Here is a 22,195-nt window from a genome sequence, read left to right on the forward strand (position 1 = left end):
TTTATTAGAGAATCAAATCAGTGAGGCAGCAGTGAAAAGTTTAAAGCCATTACTAGAGCTTCTGACAGTGTCTAAAATTGCATTTCCCTTTCTCTGCAAGCATTTGAAGGTATCCTACCAATTTAAAAAATGCCAGCCAGGTGTGATTCAGCTAATTAGAGTGAGGGCCTATAAAAAGGAATGTCCTATTGAACCCATTTCATGACATTTTTCCAGTTGAATACATCAAGTAAGAACATGCACAGTAGAGAGGTACTTTTAATCAGGTATTTTGTACAAAGTGTAGGAGTTAGCTATTGCTAAAGGCCTCCAGATTGTACCTTCTTAAATATTCCCCTTAAGAATGCTCTCCTACTGTAGACACAGATCTATATTCTACTCCAAAAAGCCAATCGGGTATCATCAATCTTATTATACTTCTAAACCCTATTCTTCTTTATTTTTTGTTCTCTTATATGGCAAACTAAATTCCTGTTCCTTATTTTAAAGCAAAGACTGGATTTGTTCCCAGCGTTCCTGGCTTTTGGTTTTTCATCTTCTCGTTCTCCTTTCCTCGCTCAGAGTTGGAGGTGAAATCCTTTGGTATTCAGTTCATTGGAATGCAGAGTGGATCATTACAAAGCAGGCAATTCATTTCACTGGAAGGTAGCTGCACTGTGCCATTTAAGATGCTACTGGGGCATGCTTATGAAACTAGGGGCATTTTCAGGGGAGAAGCCAAATGGTGGGTGTTATGTCCTGAGGACTCAAGGAGTTCTCACTCAGGTCCACTCACTTTGTGTGGGCGTTATTCCCCCATTCCCATTGGTCAGTTCTCCCCAGCAGCCAGCTATAAAAGCAGGCTGCGGGGTCCAACTGGCTGCTGATTGCTGCGAGCCAGTTCCAGGCTTGGCAAGCACGGTCAGCCCTTTATTTGTAAAATAAAGTACTGTTGCACTCATGCTCTGGTTCAGCCTCTCATTGCTCAAACTTAACACTGGCGACGAGGATGGGATGGCTACCAGAAGCACCTTGCAACCGCTGAGTCACTAGCCACCGATCTACAGCCCAGAGAGAGCGATCGGCTGGCAACAAGGGAAACGCTGATCCGCAGCCAGAGAGAGCGGTCAGCTAGCGAAACGAGCGATCAAAAAGAGCAAACGCAGATCCGCAGCCAGAGAAAGCGGTCTGAGTCAAATAGTTAGAAGCGTCTGTAGCCGCCTGTTAGCCTCGCTACGGGGAAAGTGAAGCGCTGCGAGCCGCAGCCGCTCTGCATTTGGCGCGAAATTCAAACGGGTGTCATTTGAATTTCGAGCCAGTAGGAATAACAGCACAGCGCTGTAGAGAGTCACTAACGCCCACTTTTTTGGCGCGAATCAAGACACCTCCAACGGCTAGCAGCCAACGTGGTAACCCAGAGAGAGAGAAAGAGAGGGTAGCAAAAAACCTCTCCAGAGCTGATATCACTAGTAACTCACGAGCGTTCGTAGTCCCAGAGAGATTTCTCCCGCAGGTAGCCCAGCCGTTCCAGCACCATGAGTTCCAATCCAGTATTCCCGGCGTTTAAACCAGACGAAGAAAAGTGGGAATCGTATAAGAACCGTTTCAATCATTACATCGATGCGGTCGGCCTGTCGGATGCGGAGAGCATCGGAAAAAATCCTATTTCCTAATCTACTGCGGAGCCACCGTTTACGATACCGCTGCAGCACTCGTGGCGCCGAGAGAATTAAAAACGCTCCGTGGTCCGAGTTGCTTGAGATCCTCACAAACCACTATGCTCCCAGGCCTTCACAAATCACCAGGAGGTTCACGTTCCGAATGAGGAAGCAATCAAGTAAGGAGACCATCAACCAATATATGGCCACCCTCAGAACAGCAGCCCTGCACTGCGGGTTTGGAACATACCTGGAGGACATGCTCCTCGATCAATTGGTTTGTGGGGTCAAGGATCTCAACCTACAGAGGCGACTGCTAGCTAAAAAGACCTCAACCTCGCGCAAGCGGTAGAGGAGGCCCTAGCAGCCGAGCTAGCAACGAACTCAGCCACCGAAATTCAGGGCCCAAGCGCCAAGCTAGCAGCGTTCCCAGTCCATTCCGAAGAGGTGGAAGCGGAGGAAGGCCACAACGATGAGAACGATGTCCATCGCCTCACCAATGACATACGGTCGCAGGTAGGGGCCAAACAAGAATACACCGGTCCACCCAAGCACGTCACCCTGTGCCTAGCCTGTGGGGGATCACATCAAAGGGCCACCTGCAAGTTTAAAGGAGCCATTTGCAACAACTGCCATAAGAGGGGGCACATTGCGAGAGTCTGCCAAGCCCCCCAAAGCGCTGCACAAAGACCCCCGTCCTCGCACTCGGGACCACAGAGGCAAGTATTAAACTGTCGCACGCACCGCCTTGCCAGGCGTACTTGCCACTCTGTTAGTAAAATTTCTCTCTCCGTTTCCCTAGAAGGTAAACCGTGCCACATGGAGGTTGACACAGGGTCAGCGCTCTCAATAATCTCGTGGAACACCCTCAAGAGACTCCACCCCAGCCTATCTACTACCCGGCTTCAGAGATGCCAGTTCGGTCTGAAGGACTACCAGGGGAAGGCCATTCCCGTGATCGGCAGAGGCAAGTTCTTTGTCAGTTTTAGAGCTTTTAAAGGCCACCTACCTCTAGTGGTAGTTAACGGCAATCTACCCACCTTATTGGGGCTCGATTGGTTTCCCCACCTCGGCCTAGGGTTAACAGGAGTCCATGCTGTCTCAACCTCAGACACTGACTCCTTATTCGCTGACTACGCAGATGTGTTCAGCGAGGAGCTGGGGTGTTATAATGGAACCCCATCTCGTTCACCGTTGACCCCCAGGCAGTCCCAATCAGATTAAAACCACGTAGAGTTCCATTTGCTATTCGACCAAAACTAGATGCTGAATTGGATAAACTACTAAAACAAGGGGTCATTGAGCCAACAGATTTCGCCAAGTGGGAGACGCCCATTGTCACACCCCTCAAAAAGATGGTAGCCTGAGAATTTGCTCGGACTACAAGACAACAATCAATAAATATTTACAAGTTAGCGCCTACCCCGTGCCCGTCATTCAGCACTTATTGCACACATTCGAACCGGGCAGTATTTTTGCTAAATTGGACATGTCTCAAGCATATCAACAGTTCCCTGTTGATAACCAAACAGCGGAACTTCAGACCATCGTCACTCACAGGGGTGCCTTCCGATGCAAGCGTCTCCAATTTGGCGTAAGTGTTGCCCGGGTATTTTTCAATCCCTCATGGAGCGGATTTTACAGGGCCTCCCTGGTGTAGTACCCTACTTGACGACATCTTGGTCTCGGCCAGGGACAGACACCAACTCTTCCAGAGAGTGCGAGCAGTGTTAGAGAGGTTCAGACAGCATGGCCTCAAGTTAAAAAAAGAAAAATGCGCCATTGCCACTAGACAGGTGGACTTTCTGGGTTATAAAATTGACGCCTCTGGCATTCACCCCCTGGAGTCCAAGGTCAGGGCGATCCACGAAGCTCCCACACCGACCTCCAAAACGGAGCTACAAGCTTTCTTGGGACTCCTAAACTTTTATGCATCCTTTTTGCCCCATAAAGCCTCAGTAGCCGAACCCCTACACAGATTACTAGACAAAAAGTCACCGTGGCACTGGGGGCACAAAGAAGACCAGGCGTTTAACGCCGTCAAATCACTACTTACGTCAGAGGCAGTGCTCATCCAATTCGACCCCAACCTTCCTTTAGTACTGGCAGCAGACGCATCCCCTTTTGGAATTGGGGCGGTCCTTAGTCACCGACTCGCCAATGGCGCCGAGGCCCCCATCGCCTTTTTCTCCAGGACGCTCTCGGCCACAGAGCGAAATTACAGCCAAATAGACAAGGAAGCCCTAGCAGCTGTTGCAGCCGTGAAAAAGTTTCACGAATTCCTTTTTGGCCACTTCTTGAACTGGTCACCGACCATAAGCCCCTCCTGGGCCTACTGGCGGCGACAAACAGACACCTCAAGTCCTCTCCCCTCGGATGACAAGGTGGACACTTTTCCTAGCGGCCTACTCATACAAACTTATCCACCGCCCAGGCGAAACTCTATCCCATGCTGACGCACTCAGTCGCTGCCCCTTACCCGCTCCGGCTGAAGACCCAGCTCCTGTCAATGCCATTTTTGAAATCACCCAGTTGGACCTGCCCATCACCGCCCTTGACATCGCCGCCAAAACCAAGGCAGACCAAACGCTCGCCCAGGTGCTCGACTGGGTGAGGAGGGGTGGCCGGGAGGCAATGTTGATAACAAATTCGCACCCTTTAAGACTCGCATGCAGGAGCTGTCCAGTTTGCAGGGTTGTCTACTGTGGGGCACTCGAGTGGTCATCCCGACCTCGCTGCGTACCCGAGTCCTGGAAGCGTTGCACGAGGGACACCCGGCATTGTGAGAATGAAGGCGTTGGCACGCAGCTACGTGTGGTGGCCGGGTCTAGACGAGGACATTGTCAATTGGGTAAGTTCCTGCAGCATTTGCCAGGAATCCCGTCCTGCTCCCCCATCGCCACCCCTACCAGATGGGAGAGCGCCAGCGCCCTTGGTCTAGAATCCATATCGATCTGGCGGCCCGTGCATGGAAAGATGTTCCTAGTGGTCGTGGACGCTTATTCCAAGTGGATAGACGTGGCGCAGCTATCCACGACCACCACACTAGCAATCACCAACGTGTTAACGCGCCTGTTCGTTACCCATGGACTACCCGACTCCTTGGTCTCCGATAATGGCCCACAGTTCGCATCAGTAGAATTCAGCCGTTTTGCAGCCAACCTAGGCATTCGCCACATTTTCACAGCCCCATTTCACCCTGCGAGTAATGGGTTGGCTGAAAGGGCCGTCAGGACCACCAAAGAGGCACTCGCTAGGTTTGGCAGAGATGACTGGCACCACAAACTCTCACGGTTCCTGATGAGCCAGCACTCAACCCCTGTGCAGTCACCAATAAGTCCCCAGCGGAACTTCTGATGGGCCGGCGCCTGAGGACTGTATTAGATAGACTGCACCCACAATACTGCCCTGACTCTCCCCTCGCTTCCACTTCGGGGTTAGACATTTTATGTTACAGGAGCCGATATTCGCAAGGAATTTCGCTGGGGACCCACTTTGGATTCCGGGCGAGGTCATCGCCGTCACCGGGCCGAGATCATATAGAGTCAGGCTGGAGGATGGTCGCGTCTGGAGGAGACACATAGACCAACTCAGAAGGCGCCTCAGCAACCTCGCAAACAAGAATCCAGAGTCTCCAGTCGAAGGGGAACCGTCCCATCCGCCACCCAGCCTCACCGCACCCAGTGACCAGTCTGCGCCAGCGGTCGTTCCGGTCAGCCCAAACTCGGACAACAGCGCCCAGAGAGTTGATCAACCGGATCCAACCCACGAGAGTTTGACTCCAGAAACCAACCCGGTGGTTTCCGAGGATGCCCAGTCCAGAGAGAGTGTTGGCGACACTATGCCAGCTCAACCGTCACAGACTGATACTGAACAGTCAGACAATGTTCCCGAGTTGCGCCGCTCCGGGCGCCAACACAAACCCCCCATCTACCTCAAGGACTATGCGTGTTCGCATCTGGGGGGAAGGGGTGTTATGTCCTGAGGACTCAAGGAGTTCTCACTCAGGTCCACTCACTTTGTGTGGGCGTTATTCCCCCATTCCCATTGGTCAGTTCTCCCCAGCAGCCAGCTATAAAAGCAGGCTGCGGGGTCCAACTGGCTGCTGATTGCTGCGAGCCAGTTCCAGGCTTGGCAAGCACGGTCAGCCCTTTATTTGTAAAATAAAGTACTGTTGCACTCATGCTCTGGTTCAGCCTCTCATTGCTCAAACTTAACAGTGGGCTTGTTCAGAAGATTGTGCTTGCCATCTTGGCTTTTTGATCTGTTGACCTCTTTGTACAAAACTAGACTGGGCACTGGGGTTAGTTGAAAATAAAATGTAAACTTGCTTGTCTTTCCTCCCCAAAAGTTGATTTGACATAAAATCCATGGAAGCAAATGAAATAGTATAAAGTACTGATAAAAGTAGTGCCAATAAAGACATGGTATAAATTTGAGTTTTTTCTTTTATAATTGCTTTTTTTAAGCCAGATATCAAAAATCATTGCAGGATTTGTATGCTGAAATGTAAAGTACAGAGTAAGTTTAGATCCTCACAAGGGGATTCAAGAAAACAGGATATACTGATCTCTTTAAATTTTGGAAAGTGATTAGACTACAGTTAGACATTAAGACAAGGGTTTGTTCAAGATACAGCTGGATAATTCTATCAATGTTTTGCTTTTGAGAACATCTTTATTAGTTTCCACTACGTTCACACACAAAAAAGGTGAATGCAGATAAGTTCTAATTAGATTCTCACCTATCACTCTGTAAATGATCATTGCATTGTACATTCCGTTCACTTTCAGCAGCTTGACAGAATGTAAATAGAAGTATAAAAAATGAATAAATAAGTTAAAAAGCTTCCATGCAGTTTCGTAAAATTCCCCAATACTTCTGGTGTAAAAATGCTAGATTATTTTCCTTATATCCATCAGATAAGATAGATAAGATAACTTTATCATCATTTTTTTTTACTGTGAGCACACTGGCCCATGTTAAAAATGAAATCTGCCCCCATACACATATATATTAATCACTATCCATTTCCTTACATCCATCAGTGGGATTATCCCATGAGTAGGATACTGGATCACAGAAACCTCCTTAACGTTACCTGAAGGTAGCTTAAAACTATTTCATAATCTTGACTGAAACTTTGAGAGATAAATGCAATCTCTGCCTCCTCTCCTCCCCCGCCCAGTCATTTTTGTGTCTGTGTGTTGCATGTCAAAGGTAAACATCTTGATCTTCTCCAGGTACCTTGAGACTGCAACTTCCCAATTCCTTGGCATTAGTAAAGCTGGTGAAAATGGATGAGCACTGAACTCCATGACATGTGAAGGCATCAAATTGACCAATCCCTGTCTTAGGCTTCACAGTTCCATGTGGTGCCAGTAATGAGTGTTGTCCATTTCCATCCCTACTAAAAAGCATTCAATAGACTTTCAATGGCACTTGGAGAGTTAAATCCGAGGGAAGCATGTCTTAGAAAGCAGACTGAAAGTGTAACTTTTGCTTCCAAAGCATCCTTTTTGACTCCAGAACACGTCTTCAATCCCATAATTACACTCTAAGTTTGCTGTTTGCAGTTAAGGAAATGTGAACTCCTCTCCAAATGGCACTGTTGTTGACCTGAAATTATAGGGTATGCTTGCCCGAGTGGACACTTTTGCCTGAGAATCTCACTGCCTTCAGCCTGATCTCAAGGCCTTCGGTTGAATGCACGCAAGTCTGTGCCTTCTGTGGCTTTCCAGAAATCTAAGGGAGGAAACAGATAATTTCTGGAGCAAATGAGTCCCTTGGGAAGAAAATTTACATTCTTGAGTTTGACTTCAGGCATTGCAGAACACAGCAGTCCAAGTGAATTTGATAGGGGAATTCTCAGGCAAATTGTCCAAACCTGTGTGCATGTGCAGAAATGTTTCTCCTAATTTGGCTTGTCTTTCTTTCCCTTCTTTCTCTGTCTTACTTTCTCACGGTCACATACATATTTCCTGAATTTGCACCATATGCTTAACCTTAACCCTAAACCTGGATTAACCAAACACTCTTTACGGAACATATTATGGTTTAATATGATTGCACATTAATGATTGCAGGAACTGGGTATGTCTAGTCTAGAGAAAAGAAGGATCAGAGGTGATGTGATAGCAGTCTTCCAATACTTAAAGGGGGCAATTTATTTTCCAAAGCACCAAGTGGAAAAACAAGAAACAAGGGATGGAAACTAACCAAGGAGAAAAGCAACTTGGAATTAAGGAGAAATTTCTTAACAATGAGAACAATTAATCAGTGGAACAAATGGCCTTTGGAAATTGTGGGTGCCGCAACATTGGGGGCTTTTAAGAAGAGAGCATCTATCAGAAATATAAGGCTTCTTCGAGAGCAAGGGGTGGACTAGATGACCTCCAAGGTCCCTTCTAAGACTGTTACTGTTTACTAATCTTTAGCTTACATCCTTCACACAGCACCTAAGATAGTGGCTGAGTCTCTAAATCAGAGACTATCACCTACGTTGTCTGCTTAAGCTATATTGTTAAGCGAGCCAAAAAGGATTCATTGCTATCTTTATTGTTTTATAGTCAGTCAGCTAGATTTACTGTAGCTCTGTGACTTCTATTTACCAGCTCAAGTCTATGTTGCACTGAAAGCCATAAGATTTATCCTTAATTTGATCTAATATATGGTATAATTTTCTGTGTTGAATCTAAATTTTTAGAAGGAAACTTGTGGTGCCCATGGCCTATATAGCAGATGTAATTCATTGATGGGTCATTAATTCCATGATGTACTGGTGAAGAAACAATTTAAGTAATGCGGGTACAGAACATGTCTCTTAGGACTTATAGCCCAGTTTCATATATTGAAAATGTCTTCGAGGTATTTTATCTTTCCCCATAGATGAATTCTTGAAATTAAGCTACTATGTATTTATTTATTTGACTGCCATCTCAAATTATGTGACCCTGGATGGAAGACCTACCTGCTCCCATGAACAGATAAAATATTACATTAATCCATGGAATAATTGAAGAAATGAAAGATTATTTACCACATGGATGATTACCCTGTAGCTACAGATGAAACGTGCTCCTTTCTCTGACCAAAAACCTCCCGCTCATTTGCTACAAAGCAATAAAAAATTTCAAGGTGTGAGGCCAAACCACTTGAAAATTCTTTGCAGCATTTATGGGTCGAAAAAGACAAATAAGAATCTAAGACGCATTAATATAAATCATATTACCATATATTTCAGAAACAAATGACTATCTGTTTACTTTTAATATTCATCTTCTTCATGCGAGTTCTATCTGGCAGAGTTGGTATGCTCCAGAGTCCATCAATTAAACAATGCTATTAGTTTGGACCCCAGAAGGATGCCTTCTCTATAACAGCACCTGCCAAACCCCCTCCCCCCTCCCCCCCAAAAAAACAAATTCAGATGGCTCCTACCCTACTGGAATTTCAAAATGCCCTAAAGACCTAGTTCTTTGCCCAGGCCTTTGGCAAAGATAATTAATGCCCATTTCTTCTTATTATTTTGGTGTTTTTTTTTCTGTCCTCATTTTCTGTTTTTGTTGCTTTTTTATGGTTTTCTTTTCTTTTTGTTCCTACATAGTTTTTTTATTGTAAACCATCCAAAGTTGCTAGGAATTAGGTGGGATATAAATTTAATATATTATAGTCAGATGTTTAGACTGGATTTGGCATTTCACTATCAAATCAGTATTATTATTATTGTTGTTGTTGTTGTTGTTATTGTTGTTGTTGTTGTTGTCATCGTCATTGTTGTTGTTGTTTATTTATTTTTTAATTTTTATTGGTTTTTAAAAGCAAATATAAACAAACAAAACATAAAAACATCAAGCTATCTTCCATATGTGTACATACAGATTGCCAGTTGGTTTACAAATTGTTTTGTGCTTCCATTTCGTAGTCTTCAATGACAATTACATTGCATATAATCTCATATTTTCAATCAAAAATTAAATACCTTTTTATCATGATTAATCAATCATTTGACTATACTTTTATTCATTCATGTTTTACAAGATAATCATAATTTATTTAGTTTATTTTATAACTGTTCATATTAGCATCCCAAATCTATCCTAAAATCATTTTGTAGATATAAGAAGTACATCTTTATATATTTATTATTTTCTAAAAGTCTACATATTTCATTACTGTATTTTATTGTCTAACCATTGATAGAAAAGATCCCAAATTTTATAAAATTGTTTATCCTCTTGTTCTCTAATTTCAAATGTCAATCTACTCATTTCAGCACATTCCAATATTTTCTTAATGATTTCCTCCTGTGATGGTATTTTCTCATTTTTCCAGTTTTTAGCAAATACAATCCTAGCCGCTGTTAATACATTTACAATCAGGTATTTCAAGTCTTTACTATATATTTCAGGTAAAATTCCCAATAAAAATATATCTGGTTTCAAGTCTATATGTTTTTTTGTCATTTTTTCCGACCACATGTGGATTTTAGTCCAGTACTTTTTAGCATCCGCACAAGTCCACCACATATGGTAATATGAGCCAGGTGTCTGATGACATTTCCAACATTTTTTGGATTTATTCTTGAACATTCTTGCTATTCTTGTCAGGGGGAAAATGCCACCTGTAAAACATCTTATACAAATTTTCTTTATATGCTGCTGACATTGTCATTTTATAATTTTGAGACCACAATTTTTGCCATTTCTCTAAATCGATCCCATATCCAAAATTCTTCCCCCAAGCAATCATAGTTTCTTTAACTTGTTCTTCTTCTAATTTAATTTCTAATAAATATCCATACAGTTTTTTAATCACCTTTTCATCAGTACCTGTCAAAATCTTATCTAAATCAGTCAATTTATCATAGAAAACTTCCATTTTAGAATCTTTATCATACCTTGAATGTATTTGCGCATATGAAAACCAATTCATTTTTATACCTTGTTCCTCTGGCTTTTGTATAGATTTGAGTTCACCCTTTTCATTCAATATTTCACCACATCTGTTTGTTCCCTTTTGTATATTATAGGATAAGAAAATGCTTCAATAGTCGATAACCAGACTGGAATTTTCAAATAACATTGTCTTTTAATCTTCTCCTAGTTTAACCACAGAGACTCCCATATACGATGTCTTCTAAAATACCCCTGTGTTTTAGTTCCTTTATACCATAAAAAAGCATGCCACCCCAACAACAAATCATGTCCTTCTAATGTCAATAATCTAGTATTTCTTAGTGTTATCCATTCCTTAATCCACATCAGATTTGTAGCTTGATAGTACAACTCCCAATTAGGCAAACCAAATCCTCCTCTAATTCTAGCATCTTGCAAAAGTTTTAACTTTATTCTTGCTTTCTTACCTTGCCATAAATATTTCAACACAATTTTATTTAAATCTTCAAAGTAATCTTTTCCAAGCCTAATTGGAATTGTTTGAAACAAATATAAAATTCTGGGTAATATATTCATCTTGACTGTTGAAATTCTCCCTATTAGTGACAGTTGTAAATTTTCCCAAATAGTTATTACAAAATAAAATAAAATGAAATACAAGAAAGCTGGTGAGGAGGGATAGCACAACTTAGAAAAAGTAAAAAGAGCACACTGCACTTTGTTTAATTATCCAAGGCTTTTATTATAACTTTCTTCTCCAAAAACTTATCACCTTTTTTACTCCTCGGTTTCAATGCCAGACTGTTGATAGAAATCCAGAAGAGCACCTGCAATAATACTCTCCCATGCTCTTTCCTCTATTTTATCAAATGACAATGTCCTTGAAAAAGAGTCTCAGTTCTTTCTTTCTCAGCTTTGTCTGGTCACAGGGAAATAGAATATTTTCAAGCCTCTAGTTGGCAGTGTTAGAAAGTTTCTTTGCTCTCACTTTCCCTCTCCTTTTCCAAGAAAGATATAATAAGAATTATTAAAAAGGAGAAAAAGATGTTTTTTAAAAAAGAGATAACTAAAGGGAGCCTCTAGCCTAAAATATTTCAAAATCAAAAAGGAGAAATAGATGTAAACAAAAAAACCAGTCCAGTTTCAAAATACAAGATCGTGTATAGAAAATCCAGCAATGAGAAAAAAAGACATTACTTTGACATTCCTGTTTAAAATCGCCGCTTAATCACTTCTGTTAAAACTTTTACAGATTCTTTCTTTTCCTTAGGGTGTCCTTTCAGATCTTAGAATAAAGAAAAAGTTCTCACCAATCCAGCACACTCTCTCTTTCTGCTCTCTTCCGTTTCAGAGCTGTCCCAACTTTAATGTCTGCCTCTTTGCCGCTGGCAAGAAGAGCTTCACCTGGATCTACCAGGGACTTGGCAGTATCCCTGGGATCGACAGGATGCGCTCTTCACTTTCACCATCACTTTGGGACAGTTTGGATCCGATAGGACTGTCCAGGAGCAAAGATATCGGCAGCGATCTCAGACCTCCAAGATCGCATGCCGTATTGTCGCGATGCCAGCTCCACCCCATTGTTATTGTTATGATTGTTGTTGTTATTGTTGTTATTATCATCATCATCATCTCTTTTATTCATTAAACATGGAATTCAGTCAATTGAACTTTTGAAATATATCACAAATATATTATTATTTTTGTTACTGTTACTATTGTTGTTATTATACACAAAAAATGACAGTGTACACAGCAAACGAGATAACTATGCTGGGTTTTGTATCACAAAACACTAGTCGAACACTTCCCAAGTGTTTAGGACTGCGTGATGTATCAGCGGATTATGTGATCAGATCCCAGTAAGGTGACTTTCTGCAGCTGACCAATGGTGATTTTGTCAGCGTCAATTGTTTTAAATGCTTGCCTAGGTCTTTAGGCACAGCACCCAGTGTGCCTAAAGTACCACTGGAACCACCTGCACTGGTTTATGCCACTGGTTTATTATTAGTATTATTAGTATTATTATTAGTATTGTTGTTGTTGTTGTTGTTGTGAGATTAGTGAGATTCACAGCCTTTGGGGCTGGTTGGTAACTCAACAGCTGGAGTCCTAACCAAGGACCTAGGAACTGTTAAGGTAGTGTCGGAGGATATAAGCTGTTCCAAGTAGGGTGGTTTTTTGTAGAATCAGGGTATTCAAGTCTGATAAAGTCAGAATTTCAAAATAGTGAGGTAGCCCTTTAGGTATTGTTCCAAGTATTATTATTACTATTATCTCTTTTATTCATTAAATATGAAACTCAGTCAACTGAACATTTAAAAATGTATCACAAATACCAGCGACCGGCGCTAATGATTGATACGGGTTGCTGTCAGCATCCTAGGTATCAACCAAGTATCTTCTTAAAATGTACGATGTTCCGAGTAGCACAGTTTTTTGCAGTTCTGCTGGTGTTATTGCAGGAAGCCGCAATTTCTTGATGTGTTTTGTAAAAAAAAATTTTGATGTGATGACGATGATGATTGACAAATGCTCTCAATTATAACAAAAATGGTTGAGTTGTTCTTGAGAGGCAGGGAAATGTGATCTTGTTGTGCAAAATTTGTATACAGTAACTGGTAAGGATATGCAAGGATGCAATATGATGCGTATTAACCAAAAGCCAGGTCAAAGAAATGGGCTGGATGCATAAGTGGAGGACTCTTTTCGATCCAGGAGAACATACCATTGATAATCTCTCTGTTCAACTGCTGGGAAGGATTCAAAAGCAACAGGATTCATCCTGCCAATCTGAAAAGCCTACCTGATTGATTTTGTCAAAGAAATTTGGTTGGCCTTGAATCACTTTGGGCCTATACCAGAGAACGTTCCACCCAGTCTTTTCCTCCAGCAATAATCAAAGGACATTGAGGGTGACAATCTCTTGATAACAAGTGTCAAAACAGTGCAGTCTGGAAGTCATAGCTATTTGGCACATGCTGAGGAAGAGCCAAGCCGAGTCCATGTCGAACATGCTATGGTACTGCCATGTGGAAAATCCCTTGAAAACCGCTTACTGCAGAAGAAAAACAACCTGTTCTTGGTTTTTGAATTCTAAGGTGAGATGCAAAGTCCTCCCTTTAGCACAGTTGTTTCTCAGAAAGAAAGTCCTTAAAGACTAGGTCCAGTATGCGCTGAATTTATTGCAATATTGACCCAGTCTATTGACCTTGAGTGGACCGACAGTTCTTAATGTGCAGCTGTGTGCAAAAAAGGGATTCACGGAAGGCAATGAGCTTTTAATAAGATCTTGTCAGCTATTCTGATCAGCTTTCTGAGAAAAATTCCAGCAGGCTTTTATACAGCTTTCCATAGCAATAGGGAAATTACAGAATTGGAATCACAGAGCTTGTTCGCATAATTGAGGATGGGCTGTTCTCCAATATTTCAGATGAATATTATGTGTGTGTATATACATATGCATATTCATACATACATGCATGCATAGTGCATCCAGTTCAGTCACCACAATATAAAAAGGAGGTTGAGATCCTAGAAAGAGTATAGAGAACAGAAACACAGGGGTATGTAGGCTAAACTATACAATGAAAGATTAAGGTATTAAGGAAAGATTGAGGCTAGTCTAACAAAGAGGACTAGCAGCATGATAGCTGTCCTCCAGTTCTTGAGGGGCTTCACAGAGAAGTGGGGGTTGGCCTATTCTCCACAGCAGCTGAGGGCAGGAGAAGAAGTAATGAGTGGAAGCTCATTATAGAGAAATCCAACCTGGAACGAAGGAGAAATATCCTGACGCTCAGAACAATTAACCAGTGGAACTACTTGCCTCCAGAAATTGTAGGTGCTCCAATACTGGAGGTTATCCAAAAAATATTGGACAACCATTTATCCAGAATGGTATAAGGTCCCCTACTCAAGCAGCGGGGGCAGGATTAGAAGGCCTGCCATATTCCTTCCTATCCTAGGATTCTATGAGATCTTCCACCAGCATTTTTTGAAGGAAATGCAACGGATTGAACTTGTCCCTTTTTGCCTGTAAAACTCATCTCTGGTCTATAGACCTTTCTGCATAGAAAAATAATGGGCTGATTTAATTGATAAGGACAATTTCTAGGTTATACTCCCACCTATGTGTCATGTGGATCACTCAACTTTATTTGAAGAGACATATCAAAAGAGTAGAAACAGCAGTGCTGGAGAGCCACTCAGCTTTCCCACTGTTATCCATGCTGCTTAAGCAATCTATTTCTCTCAGAGATAAGAGAGACTTCTGGTAGTCCGTAGCTCCAGATCTGCCATGAAAAGAGATATCCCTTCTGTGAGCACAACCCTCTGTCAAATCGTTTGCTAAAACTTGCTTCCACTATGCCCCAGTGCTTCCGAGGTGAATGATCAACTGCCAAGAATGTTGCACTCAGCACAAACCCTCTTCCAAAATGCTGGCTCTAGGTAGCTTTGTGGTGATGCTTGGCCTTTCGTAAAGATAGCTCTGCATCACTCAAGCTGTTCTGTGTAACTTAAGTCATCCCTTGTGTTTTCAACAACTTTGTAAATCTCATCTATCCTCTCCACTAGCCATATGGCTCCGGGGTTTCCTTTCCCAAAAGCAACCAGGCTGAAGGAATCACTTCATGTCTCACCTTAGCATCTTCCAGCCCAAGAACGGGCCTGCATCTTCTCCAACCCTGTATGTTTTATATATATTATATATATAACATTCATCCCTGGTGGGAAATGATAACACATATATCTAAACTGAATGAAATGCACAGCCGCAGCTGTGACCACTTGACCATAAAGATTGCTACTGAGTTTAATGTCAGGGCAAAAGCTGAAGTCAGATGCTAACTTGAGGAATTCCAGTCTTTCTGTCATACTTTATGAACTTACTCACTATTTTGGCTTGTTATAAGAGAAGTATAATCTCCTGAGGTTTCTTATCTGGTTCCTGTTTTAGCACTTTGGTGAATATTTAGGAAGACATCTTGTTAGGATTCTGGATGAAATTCATTTGGCTTAAATTTTAATATGAATCTCCTAGACTACACTTCCCAAACCATCATTGGGATATTGCAGTTACTCCTTTTTCAACTTTACATTTCTCTAAATTTTGCAGTGCAATTCTCCAATCAACACACACACACACACATACACACACAAAATTAATCTATTAAAGAAAAAAATGGGTAAAATTATGTAACTTTAGGGACATGGTGTATTAAATGTATAAATGTATTAAGTGTATTAAAGGTGTATTAAATGCACGTTTTATTTACCATTATATGCTCTGTATGGGTTTGCCTTTTTTTAAAAAGTCAGAAGGTGAAGCTAATCCAAAAAGCTACAAACAAGTTGTTTGTCTCGTTACTTAACAGGATAGAATAAAGGAAGCAAAATAGCAAAAATGAGGCCACTTTTAAAATAATTCCATTTTTTTAACTGGGTTATCCTGAGGAGAGAGTGTGTCAAAGTAGATAAGATGGTCATTGAAGTTTTGCTTCTATTTTATTTGTTTTTTTCTGGTTGACACATGTACAAAGGGGCAAAGCTTGGTTATGTAGCCAAACCTTTTTTTTTATTCTTCTTACAGATGTCCTCGTTGTTATCACACATAAGATACTTGCATAAATAAATAAATAAACATAACACATTGTTTGTTTGTTTATTATATAAATAAGAGTAAGAAGGGACTGTTGGATCTCTGCATATTCTATTAATTCAGTATTTTGCGTAACTATTAAAAGAACTGATTTGTTTTGCTGGAGTTTTCATCTAAGTGGAAAACATATGCTTACAGTATATACCTTTTACAGCCCTTTACTGAAGGCTTTGACCCTTCAGATGCATGTGAGGATTTGAACTTGCGGTAGGCAGAGGGAATTTGCTACAACTTCAGTGAAATTTTTGAACTCGGATATAATTTAGGCAAATGGTTTATCAGCTGGTCCCTGTCAATCTAGGAAAATCAGAAATAGCCAGATAGGATGAGAATGTGCTCCCCACTAAGAGAAAATTGGGTCGGCCACATTTCTTTTCCTTGAATGTATTTTACTGATGCTTTTATTCATCAAAGAGTGGACAATTTTCTTGCACTTGGTACCAATTTTTGATAGACATTTGAGGACTTCAGTGGTGGTGTAGCTAGGTCATCAGATCTCAAAGTCCCGAAGTTCCTGGAGAAGACTTTTTTTATCTATTCAATTTTATCTATTCAATCTATTCAGTGATCAAAACTGAAGAAAGGACAAAGCAACATATTGGCTGCAGGACCAGAAATTGCAGGACCTGAACTAAATGAAAGACTGCAGCAAAAATCTGAATGACCACTGCAAAGAGCTTCCACCATGGTATTTTTGCACTATAAGAATCTTATTATGATAATGGTCTTTTGGGGGAGGAGTGAATTTATAGAAAAAATTGCAGAGAAAAAGTAATCAGATACATATAAACAAAAGGTTTTCATCCTGGAATTTTTGTTTAGAAGATAAACCAGTGAAAGGCTTAGAATTGATGGGGTCAAATGGAACTTGACTGATCTCTGATGTTCTCCATGAATCTAGGCCATTAGCCACCATGTTGAAATAAGATAATTTCTGTGAGTCTTTGATTAAGGTAGAACAAAGGCAGTTGATGATAGTGTTGGAAGTTAAAACCCATCCCTCTCCTAGAAAAATGAAATAGTTTGGGATATATTAAAAAGGCAGAATATTTCCCCTAAAAGAGACGTAGAAACTCAAAAAGGCAGAAAAAACTCAAAAAGGCAGAAACTCATCCCCCCACCCACCTTTGTTAATGGACCATTAAGGCCTGGGGCAGTCTATTCTACATAACAAAGATCTACCTCCTTCAGGCAGAGCCATTTAATTGCCTTCATCACATCACCCACCAAGTTTCAATCAAATTTAGCACACAGACAACTTACAAAGCTAGCTGTGATCTCTGACAGCAACCAATCAGGATAATCTTTCTGTGCCCCAGGAAGTTCAAAGCCCAGAGAGGGCATAAAACCCAGGTGCTCTCAGCATCTCTTCCCTTTTCTTTGCCCAAGAGCTCCATGGCATGTGATCCTGCCCACCATTAAACCTTCTTTCCAAGCAACTTCCACGATTCCAGTGTCTTTTTTCCCCACTTGGAACTAAACCCAGAAGGATATTTCTTCCAGCAATAATGCGACTGGCTTTGCTGTCCAAGGAGTCTAATTAAGCAGAAGGAGTTTTGGTGTCATTGGAGGGGGGCTGTTCGGATCCAATTCTTAATTCAGAGTACAGAAAGCCTTAGAAAAGGCAGTAAAAATTGCAGCTGGCTAGGAAAGGCCACAAAGTGAGGTTTCTGTTTGTGAGAGTCTTCAGTCTTAAAACAAATTGGGTTGATTTGGACAGTCTGGGGATATATCTGGACTGTTTTTTCTGAATAGAATAGAATAGAATAGAATAGAATAGAATAGAATAGAATAGAATAGAATAGAATAGAATACTTTATTGGCCAAGTGTGATTGGACACACAAGGAATTTGTCTTGGTGTAAATACTCTCAGTATACATAAAGAAAAGGTACATTCATGAAGAATCAAGAATCATAACGATAGTCATAGGGTACAATCAACAATCAAATCATACTAGGAAACAGTCAATATAAATCATAAGGATAAAAGCAACAAAGTTACAGTCCTACAATCACAAGTGGGAGGGAATGGGTGATCAGGAGTGATGAGAAGATTAACTGTAATAGTAGTGTACACTTTGAAAATAGTTGAACAGTGTTGAGGGAATAATTTTCATCTTCTTAGGAACCTTCTAGAACTCTGTGATTTAAAGCAACATTGTCACACAGGCATTTTTTTTCCGCAGCTCTCCATGAAAGTACTAGAGAACAATGGTTCTGATTTTTGAAGGACTGCTCGAACGACTGACCACAAGGGGGCATTAAAGGTAGATAGAGAATTAAAGCTTTTAGTCTGAATCTCCTTTTTTGCCTGTTTTTTAAACTAAGAAATTGTTGCTCTTAGGATGTTTAGTTTCCCTACCTTCCAAGGCACATACATATGGTTATAAACTCCAGGCAGGATTTTGTAGTTAGTGCTGGGCTTTGTCTATTTGTCTATTATATTTTCTGTAAATAAATAACCTTTCTTTATCAGTAAAAAAAAACCTCCTTCAGTGTATTGCATGGATCACTGCATAGTAAGTCCAGGAGGAGAAAAGAAAATAAGAAAAGGACTATTGCTGCTTTGTAATTAAACCTTGAGTCTTCCCTTACTGCCTAATATTTTCGATCCATTGGTTTCCCCTATCATAAACTTTGTCTGAAGGGATTTAGAACATACCAAAACTGAAGAGCTTGAAACATATTGCAGAATTGTTTTACAATTTGGTACATTTTGCTCACAGACAGGAACGTGAAGAGACTCATGGGAAATTATGGATATTTATGTCCTCCTGCCTCCCCTGTGGATGCTTGTCTGTGGTCCTCAAGCATTCCACCATAATGCATTTTCTGACATCTTTGTGAACAAAAATAAACAGGTTTTCATTTGCTGCATTCTCAACCTGATTTTATTTCCATCCTATTCCAGGTTTATCGAGGGGCAACCTTGGGGAAGGGAAGTCACTGACATTAAAAGAGCAGGCATCTGGAATCCAGCCCCCTTTTAACACGTGCAGCTTGCATCTCATAGAGCAAACAACCTCCAAATCCATTTTCATGCAGAGCCCCAGTGCTTTGCATGAAATGCACATACAACTTTTAGTACATTAGGATCACAATTCTACCAAACTATGCACACATGTAAATTAATTCCCTAGTCATTTTCACATTCACTCTTGTTATTTTCCTTTTAGTATAGGGAAGAGTAATAGCATTTGTCTGATTATCAGGCATACCTTAAGCTAGTTATACAGTCCAAACTCATCCCTGGGTTGTTGTTTTTTTCATTATCATCAGTCACAGAAGCATATAATGACCACACAGTCCTCACTTAATGACAGTAACTGGGGACTGGTCACGTGATGTCACACTATTACTGCATCACCTAGCAATGGAAATTATGATGCCATCTTTTATCTTTTTAAGACCATGTAATCCTTTTATTGGGTTGGAGTTGGGATGACTGAATAGACCTGAGCATTTATAGGCTGGATGCCCTTCCTGACACCTATGTAGAATTGGCAGCAGATAGCCCTGATCTTGAGCCCCGATAGAGAAACATCTGTCACTGTCTAGGACTAAACTCTCAAGCTCCTGAGTGTGAAGCAACCATCTGCACCTCTAGGCCACCATGTGGCTGGAGATTATGATTTCAATTTCTATCCTGTAATTGGATTAGCTGAACATTTTAACCTTTTTGCACATAACTAAACCTACTCCTTTATTTCCATCCTTGTAATCACTTTCATTCAGATCAATTCCATCATTGGTTTCCTTCTTCGGTTCGCAAACTTCCAATGCATGCCTTATTATTTTATCACTACTTCATGTAGTTTCCCATATAATCTTCTTACATTCCAAGTTGAAATCTTCCATTTGCCAAATATGGTTTTCTACTGCCCAATAAGGCAGGATTTTGGTTAAATTAGAGGGAATGAATAGAGTAGGATATCGGATTTTGTCTCATCCATAGTTCATGGACAATGCCTTGCTAATGGGAAGAACAATATCAATCAGTTGTAGTATGTTATGTTCAATATGCCACCTTAGCAACTAAAACCCAATTTCCCTATAATCTATGGTCCCACTATTCTGAGCAAGCTAATTTAGACTACCTTGCAAGCAAACATAGTATCACACTCATTCCACTAACTAGGAGGTACACCCAGTGTACTAATTATCTCAGGGTGCCATGTGTTTGTTCTGTTTTACACCCTGGTTTAAATTTGCACATACTTTTATATGTAGACTACAAAGAAAAAGGAAAGAATGAAAGAATTATGACAAGAGAGTTCACTGTTGCACACACCAAATGTTTAGGCAAAATTTCTACAAGAGGTCACAGTAGTTCTGTCATGACCATTTGCAGCCCAGAAATCCCATGGTTCAGCCTGAACAGAGATGCAACTAAGAAGAGAACATGAAACCATAAAGTTCTGCCATTCAAGTTGCAAGATTTTTACAAAGTCCTTAAAACTACTGTACGTCTTCCTTTTACCCTAGAATTTTTTTCAAGTCATTAGGAACTCAGTCCTTCATCTGTAACCTTCCTGTGGGAAATGAATGTAGTGTGGCCTTGTGGTTAAGAGAGAAAATGAACTTTTGAAAATCCAGTCAAGGCATTTGAGATGTTTGAGGCATTCTCTTGGCTTGCTACATGAATCTTGGGGGTGAGCCAGGCCAAAATAAGGCTGTTTCCCTTAAACTGGTTTTGTTAAAATCAGTAAATTTATCAAAGTATTCTCAATGTCATTTTAATGACAAAATGTGAGAACCTATATTTTATCAAACCTTGGCTTTTCCCTCCTAGAGTAGGCTACTGGTCCAGCTTGTCTGTTGTTCTTCCTGTGGCTGCAGCCAATTCTTTGTGTCTCAAAGGAAGGCAGTCAGCCTCGATAAAGCACCTGGCCAATTCTACTGGACAGCATATTTGTGGCAAAGAGAGAAATATTTCTTTCCTGGCTCCTGCAATGATCTTAATGCGCTGAAGCAAGCAATCTGGTTACTACAAGTGGTAGTGATCAAACATACATTAACTCACCCTCGGTATTTAAATTCACTTTGTGGCTTTGACAGACGGTTCAAGAGTTCCTAGTCCATTTGCAGCTAACAACTTGCCTTTTATTTCTTTCTATTCCCATCCCACTTCCAGAAGCAGTGCTTCTAACCTGAAATTTAACCCAGTTTTGATTGGATCACTTCAGAGATATCTCAAGGAAAGAACCTTCTCCAAATTCAGAACTAGAGGTGGGGTCTCCAAAGATCCTGAATACATGCAGACTGGACTAAAAATTGCATTGGTAAATTGTGTTTATTTTTATTTACTTTGGATTTGGTGATTTAACTTTGAAGGAGGGAGTCACTGGGTCCATCCAAGAGCAAACAGTCCTTAATATCTGAGGTTAATATTTGTAGATGCTCTAAAAATAAATATTCTGATATTTCAGAATTACATTGGGCAACCGAGTCATTAAAAATATCTTCCTTCTAATAAAATATGTAATTGCTAACCACAGACAAAGTTTGGCAAGTATTTATCCTTCCGCTAGTTGTGAGATCTCTTTTAGCTTTGCTCAATTTTTAAAATCTGACATGCAATCACATTTGTCATTAATGGAAAAGTTTTTCTACAAAGAAAGCATTGTGTGTAAGATTCAGAGGAGAATGTTGAAGCAATATTAGTTTGATAGTAGAGTTTTAGGCAGTTCTGTGACAAAATGGTGGCAGCTGTACTGTACCTTATTACCTGTCTGGACAAAATGGTGGCATCCATAAATATGACTGATAACTCCCACATTTGCCAATCACCTCAGGCCTCCAGTAAAGCACTACTTACCTCTGGTAATCTGACATGCATGGAAACATAGCAGTACTCACTCTCACCCCAGCCCTCTATAATATGAAAAGATAAAATTTCTAGTCAAGGCCTCCTCCTCTTTCTTTGGTTGTCTCTTTCTATATTTCTTTCTCAGCACTTCAACCAGACTTCCATACAGGGTGGTGAATGTGGGATCCATCT

This window comes from Pseudonaja textilis, chromosome 1 (assembly GCF_049901715.1).
Source record: "Pseudonaja textilis isolate UNSWEBS1 chromosome 1, rPseTex1.2, whole genome shotgun sequence".
Lineage (NCBI taxonomy): Eukaryota > Metazoa > Chordata > Lepidosauria > Squamata > Elapidae > Pseudonaja > Pseudonaja textilis.